The sequence below is a fragment of the Aegilops tauschii genome, chromosome 1 (assembly GCF_002575655.3).
Source record: "Aegilops tauschii subsp. strangulata cultivar AL8/78 chromosome 1, Aet v6.0, whole genome shotgun sequence".
NCBI lineage: Eukaryota > Viridiplantae > Streptophyta > Magnoliopsida > Poales > Poaceae > Aegilops > Aegilops tauschii.
The window spans coordinates 387,971,246-387,988,857 of record NC_053035.3 but is presented as its reverse complement, the minus strand read 5'-3'; positions in this window follow the sequence as shown (position 1 = coordinate 387,988,857).

The window sequence follows — 17,612 nt, the reverse complement described above, 5'->3', positions numbered from 1 at the left end:
GTGACTTCCTTCAAGTGTCGACCAAAAGGTGTGTCTTCATCCGGTTGAGCAAACTTGTTCCTTGAGTCTGCCATCTATAGAGTGGAAAATGGAGAAGAGTAAAAAATGAGTAGAGAAGAGTGACCTATGGCTTATCTTAGTGGTCATGTCCTACAATCAGCGTGTGCTCTGATACCATCTTGTAGCGATCTCAAGATGTCCATAACCGGGGACACGGCTAACCATGATTAGCTTGTACACTCTGTAGAGGTTTGCGCACTTTTCCCCACAAGACTCGATCTCCTCCATTAAATTTCTCGCACCGCATGATGTTTGAGAAACGGATGACCGAGACATAGTCTTTTAGAAGCATTAACTCTTTCGATGGGTAGACCGTACCACCTACATCACCTACATCTGCTAGTCTACCACTGAAAGAGGTCACACAACATACTCAACTATGCTAGAGCCCATAATGGCTTGTGGCTGCACATGGAAGTTTCTAGCATGAATACTCTTATGATCTCTTTGATTCTGGGTGGCAAACGATAGGATGATCACACGGTAACCCCGGGATCTCCTAGGACAACACTGGATTCCCCAGGTGTCTGGGCAATCCACTCGTATCCCTAGGGTGCCCCAACCAATCCACCCAGATGTGTATTAAAGTAGCCACCTTAAGTTTTCCTTAGATAATAACTCTCACATCTTCCATGATTCACTCAAACCAAACCATGTCTACAAGCATAGCATAGCAGTATAAGCATAACGTAGTAACACCCAAGGTTTGAATATAAGAAAATAGGACCTCATCAACTACTTCCCAGTACCCACATGTTATCAAACCTACTCATGCAATGTTTAAGGGTTGAAACTAATGCATAAAAACTGGGTAATAAAGCACTACTGGAATCAGCTAATTTGCCATCTGCCAGCTCTTTGCCGTCTGCTAGCAGATGGCAAAGAAGGTCTTTGCCATCAGCTACCCAAAAGCAGACGGCAAAGAAATGGCAGACGGCAAAACAGGCCTTTGCCATCAGTCACTTCTTTGCCGTCAGCTGGCGGACGGCAAAGAATCTTTGCCATCAGCTGGCGGACGGCAAAGAATCTTTGCCGTCAGCTGGCGGACGGCAAAGAGAGAGGTGGCCCCCCACTAACGAGCCGTTTACGGAAAAAACGCCCCCTCTTTGCCGTCTGCTAGCAGACGGCAAAGAGACAAAACGGCGGACGGCAAACCAAATCCACACCCACCGCCCCTCCCCCCCGCCCGTTATCTCTTCCCTCCCTCTCTCCTCCCCGACGCCCACCAGATCCACACCCACCGCCCCCCCGCCCGTTATCTCTTCTCTCCCTCTCTCCTCCCCGACGCCCACCAGATCCACACCCACCGCCCCCCCCCCCCGCCCGTTATCTCTTCTCTCCCTCTCTCCTCCCCGACGCCCACCAGATCCACACCCGCCGCCGAACCCGCCCCGCCCCGCCACCAGCTGCCCGGCGCCGCCCCCGCCACCCGCTGCCCGGCGCCGCCCTGCCACCCGGCGCCGTCCGGCGCCGCCCCCGCCTCCCAGAGCAGCCCCAACCACCCCTCCGCCCCCACCCCACCCGCCGACGCCCCGCCACGCGCCGCCCGGCGCCGCCCACGTCGCCGGCCCACCCGCCCCACTGCGTCCTCCTGCGACCACGCGTGACCCTCCCCTGCGGCTAGGGTTTCGGCCACCACATCGCCGGCGTGGCTCCGGTGTTGCTCTGGTCGCCGTGAGGATCCTCCGGCGGTGCTGGATGTGCCGTGGCGCGGTGGTGCTCCTGGGTGGCGCCTCCGTGCTGCGGTGCCCCTGGTTGGCGCCTTCGTGCCCGTGCTCTCACTGGTGCCGCCGTTGTGGTGCTCTCTGGCAAGCTCCGGCTTGTTGTGGTGGTGTTGGTTGTGATGCTGGTCACACCATAGTGATGGTGTGGCTGCATCCTACTTCGGTTACAACTCCTTTTGGTGAGCTTCTCCTTGCTCCCCTCCTGATCTCTCTAATGCATAGCTCTAGCTCTTGATCTTGTTGGATGTGAGGCTCTATTAGCTGTGGTTAGCTGCTGTAGATGAGCATCAACTTGTATTGGAGCTCTCTGTGATGGATTTTTGCTATGTCAGGGTTTTGCTCAGTGACCATCTATGTGTATTTGTGAAGTATATATACTCCTGTACTGCTCTGTTCTGTTTAGTTGATCCTGGAGTTGTTACTTTGGTCAGTTACTTTAATCATGAACGGATACTCACTTGTTCTTAGTTATTTTACTTCTAATACTGATATGAACAGATACCACTTGGTTTGGCTATTCCTATTTGTCTCTTTCTAATAGCCTATGAACATATGCTATACTTGGTTTTGGCTGTTACTTTCCTAGTTTTCTACTGATAAGACAGATACTACATCTGATTTGGGCAGTGATGCTGGTCTGAGCCCCCCTCTCTTAGGCTTAATTTACATGTGACTATCCCTGTGCTGTGATGAACTAGCCCTGGCACTTCCAGGCTGTCTGAGCACATAGTCCCTCAAGTATACCTTGAGGTCTTCTGTAGCTCTCCTTAATAGTTATCTCTTCTAAGCTGCTGGTGGTTGGATGTGTTGGGACTTGGTCTGGTTGGCTTGTTGTGATGTATATCTCCTCCTGTAGCTTTGTTTTTGGCGTTGCACAGTGACATGTACCTATTGTCACTAGACAAAACTGATTGTGGTGATGAAGTCTAATCTTTGGCTTTAATCACTAGTTTTTAGTTGGCTTAATTCCTGGAGCTAGTACTGATAGTGGTCTTTGTGTTGGCATTTAACTTACTGCTAATTGTGGTGGCTTCTTGATTGGGTCCTTGGCTGGTTCTCTCCTTTGGCTCTTTGGTATTGGTTTACTCTATTTGGCTTTATAATTAAGATCACTTTGAAAATCAGGATCTTAACTAAGGTTATCTTGATCTCAAGTACTGGCTCCTACAGCATTGCATTTCACCAAGTGAAATGCTACATTTCTACTCCTAACCCATTCTCTCTTTCTTAGTGTTTTTGTTATGCAGGTTGGAAGAAAAGAAGAAGATCCGGAGAAGATCTTAGTAATAAGATAGTTTTTCAGGAAAATAGATATTTAGTTTTAGATCATTCCTTGTAATATTTGTTGGATATGTGTTCATGGATATGTGTTGGATATATATATGTGTTCATGACTATATATTGGTAACATGTGTTGGATATATATGTGTTCATGAGTATTGGTAATATGTGTTGGATATGCTATATTGGTCATATATATATATATGTGTGTTTGATTTTCTGTGAAAATGAATTGATATAAGAAGAAACAGAATTAATGCCTATTTGGTCTCTTTGCCATCTGCCAACAGATGGCAAAGAGCCTGCAGCCTTTGCCATCAGCTGGCGGACGGCAAAGGCTGCCGTTAGCCACCTAACGGACACTAACACTACTCATTTTGCCGTCCGCTTCTTTGCCGTCCGCGGCAGACGGCAAAGGCGCCTTTGCCGTCAGCCGCCGAAAGCAGACGGCAAAGTAGGTCTTTGCCGTAGCCTACTTTGCCGGAGCCTTTTGCCGTCCGCGGCTGACGGCAAAGGCCTTTGCCGTCCGCCGTTCATGCCTTTGCCGTCCGCCGTGGCAGACGGCAAAGTAGCTGACTCCTGTAGTGAAGGGATATGATCAAAGTGTTACTTGCCTTGCTGATGATCTGCAAGCCCTAGAGACTCGTAGTAGCACGCTTCGCACTCCGGAAATTCTATTGCAAACAAACAATAGCATACATAAGCACTCAAGCATAGATGCAAAGGTAAAACTCAAATAAAAAGATCCAAACTAAAAGTTCAACTGAAGAGCTTCAATTCGCAAAAACAATCAATCGAATCGGAGCTACGGAACTGAAACTACGATCAAAAGAAATTCGAATTCAAATCTGCTTGAAACCAAATTTTAAATTGTCAAAACCATGTTCAAGTTGATTAACCGGAAAGAGGGGTTCAAGACGAAGATTTCGGCGTAGGTTTCACTTGATTTGGATGAACGGTTGAAAAGTTGTGAGGGTTTGTAGATCAGGCCGAGAATAAAATTAAAAAGAAAAAATCTATCGGACGACCGTCCGCTAACAGAGACAAACGAACGAATTCGTTCGTTATTAGATCTAAACGAACAAACGTTCGCAAAATAGCTCTAAATAGAGAAAACCGGGGAAGCCGATCCATTAAAAAAACGAACGAGGTCTAAACCAAAAAAACGGGCGGCAGTTTATACCGGTTCACCGGGAAAAACCGGCGGGTCGGCGGTGGTCAACGGCGGTGGCGTCGGCGGCTCCGGCGGGGCTGTGTCGGTGGGGCGGGGCGTGCGGCGCGGCTGCGGCGGCGAGCGGCATGGGCGGGGCGGCGGCGGCGCGGGGTCAGCGGCGGCGGCTGCGGCTACTTGCTACTTCTGCGGCGGCAGTGGTGGTGGTGGTGGCGAGAGGGGCCGGGGCGGCGACGGCTTATAAAGGCCCCCCTCCCGGGGTCTCCGACTTGGGAGAGGGGGCGCGCGGGGCGGCGGCGACCCGGACTCCTTGCCAGAGTCTTGCGCAGACATGGGCGGCGTGAGGTGGTGCGGGCGCTGGGCCGAGGCCTGGCTCCCAGCTGCGCCGGCCCAGTTCGGCGCGCGACTTTTTTAAGAAAAATAAACCCACCGAGGAAAAATCCTAAATAAATAAAGAAAATCTAAAAAATGCCAAAAACAATTTTCACCGTCTAAATAAAATATTTAGAATAAAGTGAACATTTTTCCGGCCTAAAAATGCAATTTTGAAAAATTTATATTTTTTGTTCTAATTCCAATAAAATAGCAATAAAAATCCAAATAAAATATTTATTTGAATTTAACATTTTTCCTCCAATATTTTTTTTATTTTGGAGAAGTCATTTTATCTCCTCTCTTTTATTTTTAATATTGGAAATATTTTGGAGAGAAAAAATATTAAAACCAAAATGATCCTCTTTTCAAATTTGAGAAAATTCAAATATGAAAATAAATGAAATCCTCAACTCTCTACGTGGGTCCTTGAGTTGCTTAAGATTTCTAGGATCGCAAACGAAAAGCAAATAAAATATGATATGCATATGATGACCTATGTATAACATCCAAATTGAAAATTTGGGATGTTACAGCTGTGCGGCGAGCCGTAGCCTATCAGCGCGAACGCGCCTAGCTTGCTCTGCGGCGCGCCATCGATCATGTTGTGCGGCGAGCTTCAGCTTGTTGGCGCTGACATGCCTATCTTGATCCTTGGCGCTCACGCGCAATGCGCCAAAGGGTCTGCTCTACCCTGGTAATGACGCGCATCACGGCATTGTCCATCGCGTTGCCCGGGAGCGCCTCGGCCTCGACGGGCCATGGCGCCTGCTCGTTTTCCTCGTCGATGTGGTTGATGGCAGAGGCGGCGCTTTGGTGGGTTGGCATACTTGGAAAAGGTGGATGTGCTACAGGCTGCGCTTGTCGCCTCCGTGCATCGCGCGCCGCCTAGATTTATGCGCATATCGCTGGGTGGCGGGAAACGGGTGAGGAAATGGCGGGAAAAGGTGACGTGTTCATAAAATGCCATCAATTAATGGAAACTTATCATATAATGAACATCGAGCTAGCACAAGAACTTGATGATGATCAGATGAACACGGGCCACACTAGGGAACCCGTCGGTGATGAATTCATCAATCGCAAACGGTTGTATACTAGCAAGCGTTTTCCCACAACACACACGGCTTATTCCATCACAAACAGGTCGGATGGATCAACTGTATGCCACATATCGCACATTGTCAAAAAGTAATGCCATAGACCTTCTTTAACATGTGTTAAAAAACAAGGACCTCGCGGTTAATTTAACTGATGGGTGTTGGGGAACGCAGCAATTTCAAAATTTTCCTACGCACACGCAAGATCATGGTGATGCATAGCAACGAGAGGGAAGAGTGTAGTCCACGTACCCTCGTAGACCGTAAGTGGAAGCGTTATGACAGTGCGGTTGATGTAGTCGTACGTCTTCACGATCCGACCGATCCTAGTACCGAAAGTACGGCACCTCCACGATCTGCACACGTTCAGCTCGGTGACGTCCCACGAACTCTCGATCCAGCTGAGTGTCGAGGGAGAGCTTCGTCAGCACGATGGCGTGATGACGGTGATGATGAAGCTACCGGCACAGGGCTTCGCCTAAGCACTGCAACGATATGACCGAGGTGGATTATGGTGGAGGGGAGCACCGCACATGGCTAAGAGATCAATGATCAACTTTTATGTCTATGGGGTGCCCCCTTCCCCCGTATATAAAGGAGTGGAGGAGGGGGAGGTCTGGCCCTCTACTATGGCGCGCCCTGGGGAGTGCTACTCCCACCAGGAGTAGGATTCCCCCCTTTCCAAGTAGTAGGAGTAGGAGAGAAGGAAGGGGAGGAGGGAGGGAAGGAAGAGCGGCCCACCCAATCCAGATTGGGCCAGGGGGGCGCGCCTTCCACCTTTTCCCTTCCTCTCCTCTATTCCACCAAGGCCCAATAAGGCCCATATACTCCCCGGGGGGTTCCGGTAACCTCCCGGTACTCCGGTAAATGCCCGAACTCATCCGGAACCATTCCGATGTCCAAACATAGGCTTCCAATATATCGATCTTTACGTCTCGACCATTTCGAGACTCCTCTTCATGTCCGTGATCATATCCGGGACTCATAATCAAGTGAGGCATTTTAGTCATCTTTCCCATGAGGCATGGTTCGCAAGTACCAAGTGATTCATAATCAAGTGATTCCAAAAGTCCATCAGAATGGAGTTTCTTCATGCGCTTTACACCAATATGAGCTAAACGGCAGTGCCACAAATATGTTGGACTATCATTATCAACTCTGCATCTTTTGGCTTCAATATTATGAATATGTGTGTCACTACTATCGAGATTCAACAAAAATAGACCACTCTTCAAGGGTGCATGACCATAAAAGATATTACTCATATAAATAGAACAACCATTATTCTCTGATTTAAATGAATAACCGTCTCGCATCAAACAAGATCCAGATATAATGTTCATGCTTAACGCTGGCACCAAATAACAATTATTCAAGTCTAAAACTAATCCCAAAGGTAGATGTAGAGGTAGCGTGCCGACTGTGATCACATCGACTTTGGAACCATTTCCCACGCGCATCATCACCTCGTCCTTAGCCAATCTTCTCTTAATCCGTACTACTTGTTTCGAGTTGCAAATATTAGCAACAGAACCAGTATCAAATACCCAGGCACTACTGCGAGCATTAGTAAGGTACACATCAATAACATGTATATCACATATACCTTTGTTCACCTTGCCATCCTTCTTATCCGACAAATACTTGGGACAGTTCCGCTTCCAGTGACCAGTCCCTTTGCAGTAGAAGCACTCAGTCTCAGGCTTAGGTCCAGACTTTGGTTTCTTCACTTGAGCAGCAACTTGCTTGCTGTTCTTCTTGAAGTTCCCCTTCTTCCCTTTACCCTTTTTCTTGAAATTGGTGGTCTTGTTAACCATCAACACTTGATGCTCTTTCTTGATTTCTACCACCGCAGCCTTTAGCATTGCGAAGAGCTCGGGAATTGTCATATCCATCCCTTGCATATTATAGTTCATCACAAAGCTCTTGTAGCTTGGTGGCAGTGATTGAAGAATTCTGTCAATGACACTATCATCAGGAAGATTAACTCCTAGTTGAATCAAGTGATTGTTATACCTAGACATTTTGAGTATATGTTCACTGACAGAACTATTCTCCTCCATTTTGCAGCTGTAGAACTTATTGTAGACTTCATATCTCTCAATCCGGGCATTTGCTTTAAATATTAACTTCAACTCCTGGAACATCTCATATGCTCCAAGACGTTCAAAACGTCGTTGAAGTCTTGGTTCTAAGCCGTAAAGCATGGCACACTGAACTATCGAGTAGTCATCATCTTTGCTCTGCCAGACGTTCATAACATCTGGCATTGCTCCTGTAGTGGGTTTGGCACCTAGCGGTGCTTCTATAATGATGTGATCCCATTAATCAAATGACAACTCATGTCTATGGCTAGGAAACTTAACCATCTTTAATTCAACGAGCTAGTCAAGTAGAGGCATACTAGTGACACTCTGTTTGTCTATGTATTCACACATGTACTAAGTTTCCGGTTAATACAATTCTAGCATGAATAATAAACATTTATCATGATATAAGGAAATATAAATAACAACTTTATTATTGCCTCTGGGGCATATTTCCTTCAATGGGATGGATCATAGAGGTCTTTTAATTTGACCTTTATGACCCATCTTATCAGTTAATTTAACATCAAGACAACTTCCCATCCAGTCAACCATCTGATGGTTGCTCCAGCCTTAGCACAGTTAACTTTGAGAGTTCTCTTAGATGAGCTATTGGTGGAACAGCTAGTCCTTGCTGATATTGGATGCCTCTTTGCATCCTTATGGCCAATAGATGTTGTGTAGACAGAGCATATCAGATATGTCTTATTAGCAGCAACCGTCTGTGTTATTATCGGTCTTCGCACACATTTCTGATTACAGACCTGTTTGCCGCGTATCACACACATCTTGTTATATTGAACCGTTTTCGTTCTCTTGTCTCAACACAAACAGTTCACCCGAGTGAACCGCATGCCATATATCGCACACACCTTGATCTGGCTGACCGTTTCTTTTGTGTTTCCTAATCACAAACAGTTCATCCGAGTGAACCGTATGCTGTATATCGCACACACCTTCATCTGGCTGCCCGTTTCTTTTGTTCCTCCTCATCACAAACAGTTAATTGAACTGAACCCTATGCCCTGCATCGCACACGCAACTAAAATCTGAACCGTGTTTGATGCATCCGTCATCGCAAATATTTTGCACCTTTTTGACGGATTTTTTACACCAGCGTTTGCAATTATTGCATTGCACATAGTTTTGTCGAAGGGTCTCTGATCATAGTATCGCGTTAGCAGCATCCTGCAGTAGTGAAGGCTTATGACAGGGTTGAATGGATTTTTCCACGAGCAGTTATGTTAAAGCTGGGATTCATAGAGAGAGGTTATCAAGAGTATCTTGAATGTCCCAAATGAGCTGTTGAATGCGGCATATCTTGGCATGCCATCTGATGTGTATGTTTCAAAAAATGGGGCCTTCAAATATCTCAAAGGTCAATTGTGGAGTAAAATCGGGGGATGCATGGAGAGGCTCTTGTCTATAGCTGGTAAAGAAGTCTTAATTAAATCAGTATCCTAGGCAATCCCGGTTTATTCTATGTCCTATTTTAAGCTACCTCGAGGACTGTGTCAGCAATTAAACTCTATGATTAAAGATTTTTGGTGGGGGCAAGCAGGGTTAGAGAAAACCATATTGGGTTTCTTGGGACTCCATGAGCATGCCGAGATATATGGGAGGATTAGGCTTTCGGGATTTTGAAATTTCCAATTTGGCTCTTTTGTCTAGGCAGGCATGGATGATCCTTGAAAATCTAGGCTATCTAAGTGCTAGAATTTCAAAGGTTCTATTCTTCCCTGAGAATGAATTTCTTTAGGCCAAAATTGGTATTCATCCTGCTCAAATTTGGAGAGCGGTCTTGGAAGGCCGGGATACTATAAAGTTCAGACTTATTAGACAGATTGGAGATGGCACCTCTACTAATATTTGGAACATGAATTGGTGATGGCACCTATAAGGTCCCGAGGTTTTGAAAATAATGGAGTCTTTTTTTCGCTCCGCTTGTAGGATGATGGTATCTATAAGTAAAAGGAGAGAAGATTTGTTAGAGGAACGAGCAGGTTTATCTAATAATAAGGTGATGAAAAATCTAGGGATACTTTGTGGACAGTGGCTGTGCCTACAAAACTGGATGTCTTTTTTATGGCGGTTGGCAAAGAATTCTATCCCTATTGAAGATGTCCGGAAGCGCAGGCATATGTCTCACCATTATGAATGTTACGTGTGTGGATGCCCGAATTCATGGAGACATAGCCTTATAGAGTGTAATATGGCGCGATATGTCTGGGCGTTGGTAGACCAGGACCTCTTGGAACACATGATAGCCACGACGGAACCTTCGGCGCGTAGCTGGTAGTTTAAGATGATGGAAGTGCTAACCAATGACGAGTTGACCCATATGACAATAACATTCCATCTGGTATGCACGCGGAAAACTCATTCATGAAGGAATAAACCTGAGCCCATATGCTACTCACGCGTTTGTTACAAACTTTATTCTAGAGCTAGATCAAATCGGGACCCAAGCTGAACCACATGCGGTAATAGCGCCGATGCAAGGCCAACCGAGGAGACAATGGTTACCCCCGACTAAAGGAGCTATCAAAATCAATGTCGATGAAGGAGTTTTGGCTGAGCATAACATAGGCACCGCAACTACAATTTGTCGTGATCGAGACAGTGCCTATTTCGGTTCTTCTTTGCTGGTTATTTGGTTATGCAAGGGCTAATCGACCCCACCACGTTTGAGGCAATTGCGTGCAAGGAAGGACTTTCGTTGGCGTAGGACCTGGGTATGCAACACCTTCAGGTAGCTTCATACTGCAAACAAGTGGCAAATCACATCCATTAACATGCTGAAGGAGACTGTGATGTAATTATTAAAGAGATTTTAGAAACAGTTGTATCATTCAATTCTTGTATTTTTCTCGTTTGAACCTAGAGCTTTCAACTTTGAAGCTCATAAGATAGCTAGGTATGGTGTTTCCTTGCCTGAGGGGAGGCATCTTTGGTTGAGCATTCCACATGACCCAATGGCCATTCCTATAAACATTTGTACTGACCAATAAAACCTAGCCATTGTTCCTAAAAAAGTAACGCAAAACAGTGAAAAATATTGAAAAAAAGTTATGCACTTCTAGAGGGATTGAAGAAAAAACCTCAACTCATGAGAGCCCGTTGCCAGCCAATTGACCTAATCAACATTCATGACTACACAGCAACGCACACCATTAAGAACTAAAATGGCAGCGACACATCCGAACATTTTATATTCCAAATGCAGATTTTTTTTGTTGAGAAAATGAATATTTTTTGAATTTTTTTACATTTTAAATTAAACATTTTTTTAAACCCCAAACATTTTACAAATCTGTGATTTTTTTCTTAAAATAGGAACATTTTTTGAAATTCTGAAATTTTTTAATAAGTGAAACATTTTTAAAATTTTGTAACATTTTTTTAAACAAACATTGAAAACACAATTTGTTTTTAAAAATGTGAACATTTTCCAAAAGTCCTGAAAAAATTTGAAAATTTGATTTTTTTTAAGTTTATGAATGAATTTTTGGAAATGGAAACAATTTTTGAAATTATGGACATTTTTATGAATTCATGAACATTTTTGAAAATTTAAAACAATATAAAAAATAAATAAAAAGAAGCAAAAAAGAAAAAAGAAAAATAAAAAACGAAAGAACTAGTAAAATAAACAAATAGAAAAAGCTGGTTCTAGGAACCTTCTAGAAGGTTTCCCAAAGCTGGTAGAAAATCGTACAAGAAAACCTACGCTAAAAGCTATCTAATGGACCGTTCCAATATGTCGCTCGATACTCATCTCTATGTGAATCGCCGCATTTTTGGAAAATAAAGGGAAATTCCCTATGCGCCCAGTAGGTACTTCACACACATACCCTGGCACTGGGGCGCAACCCACTAGTGCTAGGCCTCGTCGTGGGCTTCAGCAAATCGACTGGACAGGCTAAATGCCAGACAAACCCTACCTTTTCATTGATGTGTTGTGTGCTGCAGGCAGTGCCATCTGCTTCGACTTTTCCTGCTTCCCCTCCGAGTTGTGGCACTGTATGGCTGCCCGGCTGGCCCTCTTCCTTGACAAGGCGATAACAATCGATCACCGCCATCATCCAGGAGCGGGGCAGCCGGACGACCTCGTCCCCCTTCCGGCGCTCCGCCTCCACCCTCCACTCCTCGCACTGGTATTCCCCCCCCCCCCCCCCCCCTCTAGGCTCTTCATAATCCAATTTCGTTGCTAGTTTCTTGATCTAAATGCTTTCGGATTTCCATGTTATTGTCCCTTAGTTTTCTTATTGTGCAGTTATTATGTAATTTACAAAGTTTATTTAGTACTCCCTCCATCTCGAAATACTTGTCGGAAAAATAGATGTATCTAGATGTATTTTTTAGATATATCCATTTCTACGACAAGTAATTCCGAACAAAGAGAGTATTTTTCCTGTTAAAGGTTTGCAACCTTGTCCCTTCCTCCTAGCACCAGCCAAGCTCAAAGGCCCATGATTTCATTGCAGCTTTATGCATTCGGATCAAGCGCGTGTACCCACACACACACATTCGCGAGCAACTGCACCTAAATATTCCGAAGTAGGGATGAGGTACTTTGTAATTTTTAGTACATCACATGGCTGTGCAAGTTGTAGCAATTTTGTCACTGGTAGTAATTCTTTCAAACTTGCATCTACAATATTAGTTAGTGTTATCCAATTTAAGCAACTGATTATATGTCTTGGTAATGGTAGATAAATTGGGTGTTGTGCAGTGGCACAATCTGATAAGGGGATGCCTGACGATGGCATGATATTCAAAAGTCGAGGGGAGGCTTGGCTGTTCTGGGTAGCATATGATGGTCAATGCATCTACTAGTGCTATAAAAAAATCTCTCAACTTTTCGAAAATATAAATGTACCACTAAGAAAATGTATATGACATTTCAAAAATGTTCACACGTTTTTCAAAAAGATGTATGTCACATTTTTTATTGCAATGTAAAAATGTTTGTGTAATCTAAAATTAAATGTTTTGTGCCATTAAAAAATGCACGTTACATTCTAGAAAAATGTTGACGCATTTCAAAAATAAGATTGTGACATTTTTAAAAAAATTGTACAACTTAAAAAAAGTTTTGCATAGATTAAAAAAAAATGTTTTGTAGCATTCAGAAAAAATGTTCCAACGTGTATTTGAAAAATGTTTAACACATATTCAAAAAAAAAGTGTTGAAAACATATATTTGAAAAATGTTAATCATATATTTGATAATGTTAAACATATATAAAAAAATATTAGATGTATATGTAAAATGTTCAAATGTGGGAAAAAAATTAGACAGCAAAACATATTCAAAAAAATGTTAATTATGTCTTTCATTTTTTAACCATGTATAAATAAATGTTCTTGATGTATAGCAAGAAAGAGAAATGTGGATGAAAAAAAAAGAAAAAAAAGAAAAGAAATGGACCCCCACCCACCAAAGAAAACCTGTTAAAACCGAAGGAAGAAACAAAAGAAAACTAAAAAATAAAAATCCAAACCATAGAAAAACCTAAGAAACCAATGCAAACTTGTGCAAAAACAAATAAAAAACCAGAGGAAAAAAATCATGTGCACCTATTGTATTGGGCCGGCCCAGTAGGCAGAACGCACCACAGTGTAGGCGAAATGTATTATATCTCGGTACATGCGATACATAGCCCTATCGCTGCGTGACATTTATGTGTCGCTCATACTACTAGTTATGTGTCGCTCATACATAGCCCTATAGCACACGGATCGATGACGTGGCAGAGGGATATGGGCCAGGTCTATGCCGACGGCGTGGCCGTCGGCATAGGGCTGGCACGGGTATGCCGACGGCCGCCGTTACCACCGTCGGCGTAGGCTCAACGTCGTCAAACGGTCAGCGCTGACGGCAAGGGCTATGCCGACGGCCGCTCCTATGCCGACGGGCCCCGTAGGCGTACCTCGAGCGGTCCCGACGGCCTCGTATATGCCGACGGCCCCGTCGGCATATATGTATTTATGCCGACGGCTTTTCTACGCCTACGGCCTGCCCTTGGCCGTCGGCATAGCCGCATTTATGCCGACGGGTGCCGTCGGCAAACGAAGTTTTTCTGGTAGTGCCTGCCATAGCTATATCCGACCCAGTAGGTCACCCTCCTGCCACAGCCATATCTAACCCGGTAGGTCAGCCTTCATATGATGAAAGGGAAAAGTGCACAGGTTTAGAACATTATACGAAAAGCAAAGCAGAATCGCAGCACACAATAACTTATTTACAATGCAGTGACAATTATATCCAACTTGGTAGGAGATGATTCATATTCGGTTCAGGGTGTTACGCCAAAAGCAAAACACGATGGCAGCATCCACCCGGTCCACTACTGGGTACACTATATATTCGGACATTCCACAGGTTGAAGGAAACATAGAGATCATTGATTCCAGCATTCAGATTTCTCAAAGAAATAGGAGGAACTAAGCACTTATAACAGTATAATGGTTTGGTTCATTACATCACTTTGAGCATATCATAGAAAAGGACACATGATATACCAAACGCAAGTCTTAACAAAAGCCTAAGAGAACCGATATATATAGCTCTATGGCATATGGTGATAGTAGTGTATTGGATAGCTCTGTCTGAAGATCTTGCTGGTCGAGGTGTTGTCCGAAAAAAGAGGTGTAGTCCAAAAGACCTGTTCATAGAATTCTAAAGAGATGGAAGTGAACCTAGAGTGAGAACATATAAATCTTGCAACCCAACAAAGTACTCCCTCCGTCCCATAATATAAGATTTTTTTGACACCATGATAGTGTAAAATATGGTCTTGTATTATGGGACGCAGGGAGTATATTACAAGTGTGCCTCAAAAAACACAACATTACTAAAACATCTTCCTAGTTTTGATGGAGGTACTGCCAAAAGTAGAGAAAGAAATCTATAATTAGAACACCAGGAAGCAAACCTTAAAAATGAATATTTATACTGGAACAGAAATAACATAAAGCAGACCTGATAAATATATCACTCGATGTAAAAAATGATGGATTATAGCAATGGCTGTTGAACTTAATATGTTAGGCCTATATCACCATACTTTGCTTTCTTATTTTGTAAAAAAATGATAGAAGTTTGGTAAAGGAACCAAAAATAGGAATAAGAAAGAAATATTAAAATATAGGGCATTTAACTATTTGTCAAATTCTGAGTTATGTACACGCACCGCTATCTCTTTGAGGTCACTATCAAATGTTGAGTTTCACATGTATGAAACTTCGCTTGGCTAGGTATTCAAAATGAAATAACAAAAAGAATCATTAGGTGGAGAAAATTAAACTACCACTCAATCTATTTGTGCAGCAGACACAAGATTAGCCGTGGTAGCTAGCTACACAGATCCATGACCCCCTAATCATGTGCACACAAGTCCTCCCCACCTCCCTCTCTACTTCCTATTCATGTTGGCTCACCGGGGCAGCACGCACCACAGTCAGCACCACAAAGGGGTCAAACATACCCAAGCCATGAAGTACTCAGTAAGAGAGAGAGAGGAACGAAACTCTTCCAAATGGGAGGGGATTTAAAATGGATCAACAAAGGCTAATTAAACGGGAGGTGATTGTTACTGACCATATGTCCCCTGCATTGAGGTGAATGCCTTCTCCAGCAGTCACTGTCGTGTGAACCTTGGGCAATGCTCATAGTACTCCAAAACCCTACAAAATCAGTCACATATTTTTTTCTTCAGCATAAGAATGGAGGTGCATGTACAACAACTTGTAGGATAGATGAGCACACAGGGAAAAAAAGAAAATTCAAAGACATATAAATCAATTGACCAGAACCTTGACTTCCAATCAATCAGCGCATATTGTTATGCTTGCGAAGGGAGACAGAGCGCCATTAGAATCACATAAATATCTCACCTCAGAGACCATCAGTACTTTGCACAGCGTCATGCCGACTCCTACACCATGTTGTGATGGAAGGAGAAACCGGAGAGTAAGGCCCATTTCAAAAGCTACTAAATCCACCACTCGAGTCCATTATATTTATTCAGTGAGTTGCCTCCCATAAAGCTCACAATTACGGTCACAATCTATATAAATATATAAGCCATCAGTAGAAGTGGTTGACAGTAAACTATAAGCATTAATCACCAGAATAAGCTTGAAAAATCAACAGCCTGAGACACCTGAGATTTCTATTCAAGCTTTGAGTCATGAAAATCCAAAAAGAAGTTGACCTACACACCTAAAGCACTGCAGATTCAAGATTCAAGATCCAGTCCAAGATATATGAGCAGTAGAGAGAGAGAGAGAGAGAGAGAGAGAGAGAGAGAGAGGAACCTGTAGCCCAAGAAGGTGTCTCCAACATCGAGCGCATCCAGAGGGAGAACTGCACAAATCCACATGATTGTTTGCTTTGTGTGATGGTAGAGCCTTAAATTTCCAAACATAAAACAGGAAAAGTGTGAGAATATTAGCACCAAGAACGGGTCAGCCTATATAATGAAAATTACAAAACCAAATGCTAACACAAAGTTAATTAGTGCACAAAAGAGAGAAAAACTTTGCATAAAATTAATAACCATGCTCAACATAACCTTCTTAAGATTGATGAACAAACCCAAATTCATGTAGTTGCATTTTGCAGGACCCAGGTTGTTAATTGAAAACAAGATAAAGTGGCAGGCCTCACAAATAAATTATATATGAACTATGAATAGCAAGAGGCAGTGGAAACCACCACGTAGAAAGCACCTAATCTATATATCCAGAAAAAAGCAGAGTAAAATGTAGCCAACCACACATAATTCTTTTGGCATGGGAATTGAAAACACCAATAACCATGGACCTTATTTCTAAAAAAGTATAGAACGCTAGATCTCAGTAGCAACAATGCAATATATACTTCCATATCAGAGACCTAATTTGCTAATTCTGAATCAACGCACTTCTAAAATCTTCTAGCTCTCAACACCATAGTTTCAGTCGTTGTGCTTTATTTCTTGGAACATATACATAACTATATATGCTTTTAGCAACATAAAAAAATTACAAACATGCAACAATTGTACACACATGATGAAGTAAAAGCCTAGGAAAAAGATCGTGAGGCTCACCTTTCTGATGTAGATTGACGTTACTTGGGGAGGCAGTAGCTGCACGCTTGTAGGAGGATGTTGGGGATATAATCCTCGCCACAAGCCTATGGAACATGCAGTGCAGTGGCCGGGATCTCCTCTTCCTCATTCATGATAATAGGTCTCACCAAGTGCAATATGGTGAATGAATAATATCATGCAAGAATTTAAGAACCAATGATTGGTTTGTCACCCAAAAAACAATGATTGGTAGCAAAATCCTGGGATACTGAAAGCTTGATGTTTCATAGACGTTCATGTAATAAGTCACAAATATTGCTACATAATAAAAAATAGCAAAGGAAAGAAGTTAAAAAGACATGCAAGGGTAAAATTGTATGCTAATATCTTTTTAGAGTTGTTCATGCAATCATCGAGAAGTTTAGGGTGACCCTTATGCCTTATTCAATAATTTTTATTTGCCAAGACTCTACTCCATTTTTTTAGTTTGCTGGACTACTTACCATCCAAATCATTTGCAAGCATGGCACCATGCGTTGTTAATCTATACCAATTATTTCTCTAGAAATTCCAAGAAGCTGCAAACAAATAGGTATCTTTAACTACCAAGAAACAGAAGTACCACAGTGAAGATCTGAGCAGTGGATTCTCCAAGATCAGATCAAACATTGTGACACTGCATAGAACCATCACTGAAATCCTCTTGCGAAAACTAATCATCACAAATGTCAGCA